Raw genomic sequence first — 3647 nt, 5'->3', positions numbered from 1 at the left:
ACACAGGACGCAACGCCACGCCACAACACAAAAGGTACAAGTAATAAAATACCCTTTGGCCACACTCCTTATAAAGGCATCGAACCAACCCACCACCTGACACCAGCCAAACGTACATCCTGATTTGACACATCTCTGGCAACCTAACCCACGTTGGCCCTTAACCTAACCCACGTTGGCCCTTAACCTAACCCACGTTGGCCCTTAACCTAACCCACGTTGGCCCTTAACCTAACCCACGTTGGCCCTTAACCTAACCCACGTTGGCCCTTAACCTAACCCACGTTGGCCCTTAACCTAACCCACGTTGGCCCTTAACCTAACCCACGTTGGCCCTTAACCTAACCCACGTTGGCCCTTAACCTAACCCACGTTGGCCCTTAACCTAACCCACGTTGGCCCTTAACCTAACCCACGTTGGCCCTTAACCTAACCCACGTTGGCCCTTAACCTAACCCACGTTGGCCCTTAACCTAACCCACGTTGGCCCTTAACCTAACCCACGTTGGCCCTTAACCTAACCCACGTTGGCCCTTAACCTAACCCACGTTGGCCCCTTAACCTAACCCACGTTGGCCCTTAACCTAACCCACGTTGGCCCCTTAACCTAACCCACGTTGGCACCTTAACCTAAGTTACGCTGCACCTTAACCCAAGTTACGCTGCACCTTAACCCAAGTTACGCTGCACCTTAACCCAAGTTACGCTGCACCTTAACCCAAGTTACGCTGCACCTTAACCCAAGTTACGCTGCACCTTAACCCAAGTTACGCTGCACCTTAACCCAAGTTACGCTGCACCTTAACCCAAGTTACGCTGCACCTTAACCCAAGTTACGCTGCACCTTAACCCAAGTTACGCTGCACCTTAACCCAAGTTACGCTGCACCTTAACCCAAGTTACGCTGCACCTTAACCCAAGTTACGCTGCACCTTAACCCAAGTTACGCTGCACCTTAACCCAAGTTACGCTGCACCTTAACCCAAGTTACGCTGCACCTTAACCCAAGTTACGCTGCACCTTAACCCAAGTTACGCTGCACCTTAACCCAAGTTACGCTGCACCTTAACCCAAGTTACGCTGCACCTTAACCTAACTTACGCTGCACCTTAACCTAACTTACGCTGCACCTTAACCTAACTTACGCTGCACCTTAACCTAACTTACGCTGCACCTTAACCTAACTTACGCTGCACCTTAACCTAACTTACGCTGCACCTTAACCTAACTTACGCTGCACCTTAACCTAACTTACGCTGCACCTTAACCTAACTTACGCTGCACCTTAACCTAACTTACGCTGCACCTTAACCTAACTTACACTGCACCTTAACTGTCACATGTAACGTCACAGGAATGTAGCTTTGCCTAACAGCAACCCTCTGAACATAGTTCACTGCTTGGATCCTCTGGTGTCATGTGTATTTCTTGATGCCATGGTGCGTACCCTCACATAAAGGTCTTTCGAGTGTTGCGTACTTTCTACACAGTCCCGCTAACCACTGGAAGGGTGTACCGCTACAGAACGAATATCGCCCTCCCCTCCTGCCCTTCCAAGCTGGTCGGTCAGGCGTTTGTTTGTGAAATGAGCCTTGCAGCTGTTCAGTTGCATTCGGTTGTCGATGCAGTCAGTGTACGTTGTGGTACGGCCTGTGTGGACTGTCCGCTGATGTACGCGTAACCCACACTGATCATCCGTCGTTACGTACTGAGTGACATAATGTGGCACATGCTTGACCGTACACCGGCTGCGCCCTACAATGGCGAATCATAAGGGCCATATGTTGTGCACGATGCTACTTGTCTCGTCTCCCCATTACAGCGAGATTGCACTGTTGTACGCCGTACAGACATGTGGTAGGTAGGTACGGACGAAAGTATTGCATGTTGGCCCCCCCCCCCCCCCTCCTCCCTCTGCCGGGAATCAGCGTGAGCCGTCTGTTGATGTAGCGACGAGGGTTTTCCTATTTAATCGTATTGCCCCACACAACATGATAGCACGGTGGACCGCGTTCCACATCTGCGACATGCTACAGAGGCCGGTTGACAGTCGACCGCGCAAGGGACATTGCACACGTGCGCGGACCATCTTCCACGTGTTCTCTCGTGTACATGCCGCAGTGTGTATGTGGGCTGATGTAGCGTGTCGTGACACATAACATGCAGGCATGCCAGAATCGTAGATTTCGCAAATGTAGATTGACGTATACGTTTGCTGCCAAAGATCCGCAAATGAACTGGAAATCAGTTGTTGAGCGGTTGTTCGCGCTGCAGGTGCATCGGTGATAGCGACGATCGGTACATCTATGAACCGGTTGTTTCGGCGGTACCCGCCATGCCCCCGAACCTGAGTTGGCCATGTGGGTATGAAGCGATACGAGGCTGTGGCTTGGCGGGACAGTCCCCGGCCGGTGAGGGGGGGCCGCCCGGCGTGCTGGCCGCGCGCTGCGTGAGCGCACGCACTACAGCCGGCTGGTGGGGGGCGCCCAGTGGCAGGAGCGCCGGCCGACGGGCCCGGCTGGCGTCCCAGCTATGCGCCGGCGCACCCTGCGCGCGGCGCCAGGCGGCCAAAGTGGGTTCTGCCGAGCCCGGTGCGAAGCGCGGTGGACATCTGCAGTGTGCTGGTCCGATTGCGGACTGTGTGCGTTGAGGATGCGCCGCCGCCCGGCACTCGGCGTCGCGACGCCGTCTGCTGCTCGGTCGCCCCCAGCGGTTCTCGCAGGTGGTTTGTATCGCAGCTCTGCGGACGTGTTGGCGCGTGCGCTGTGCTGGGAGAGTTCGCTTCTGCACCCAAGTGGGGCTTTGCCCTTCTGTGGCGCTGGCGTTGGAGCTGCCGGTCACCGTAGGTGGCGCGTGTTGTTTCCCGCCGGCAATGCCACGACAGCACGCTCCCGGGCCTCTGTCGGCAGCGGCAAGCTCAGTTGGGAGCACGGGTGTTCGCACTGAAAGCGTCTACTCGCCCATCTCCGGGCGATTGCGCCTCTCTCGAACCCGACCAAGTACTTAGGACGGCGCTGCGCGCCGCCGGGACCTGAGAGGGTTTCGAGGTGTATCGTGCAGGGGAGCTCAGCCTCCTCCTGTTTGCAGAATAATTGAGCGGACGCTTGCGTGTTCGCGCGGGCCCTCGGGACACACTCCCGGGCGGCCGGCTGCTCAGCTCTCGTTGACGCAGCTCCCTGGTTGATCCTGCCAGTAGTCATATGCTTGTCTCAAAGATTAAGCCATGCATGTCTCAGTACAAGCCGCATTAAGGTGAAACCGCGAATGGCTCATTAAATCAGTTATGGTTCCTTAGATCGTACCCACGTTACTTGGATAACTGTGGTAATTCTAGAGCTAATACATGCAAACAGAGTCCCGACCAGAGATGGAAGGGACGCTTTTATTAGATCAAAACCAATCGGATTGGCTCGTCTGGTCCGTTTGCCTTGGTGACTCTGAATAACTTTGGGCTGATCGCACGGTCCTCGTACCGGCGACGCATCTTTCAAATGTCTGCCTTATCAACTGTCGATGGTAGGTTCTGCGCCTACCATGGTTGTAACGGGTAACGGGGAATCAGGGTTCGATTCCGGAGAGGGAGCCTGAGAAACGGCTACCACATCCAAGGAAGGCAGCAGGCGCGCAAATTACCCACTCCCGGCACG

The 3647-nt window shown here is 55.3% G+C and overlaps 1 non-coding gene across 1 annotated transcript in view; it reads left to right on the top strand.

The window, feature by feature from the left end:
• Positions 1-3173: 3173 nt before the first annotated feature.
• The window catches only part of LOC126327707 (small subunit ribosomal RNA), a 1893-nt gene continuing 1419 nt past the window's right edge, over positions 3174-3647 (top strand). Inside the window, exon 1 of the ribosomal RNA XR_007561396.1 lies at positions 3174-3647. This exon is cut by the window's right edge and continues 1419 nt beyond it. This is a non-coding gene — a ribosomal RNA (small subunit ribosomal RNA).

Source organism: Schistocerca gregaria, unplaced genomic scaffold (genome assembly GCF_023897955.1).
Source record: "Schistocerca gregaria isolate iqSchGreg1 unplaced genomic scaffold, iqSchGreg1.2 ptg001058l, whole genome shotgun sequence".
Lineage (NCBI taxonomy): Eukaryota > Metazoa > Arthropoda > Insecta > Orthoptera > Acrididae > Schistocerca > Schistocerca gregaria.
Note: the sequence above shows the minus strand (reverse complement) of the source record. Positions and strands in the feature narration are given on the sequence as shown.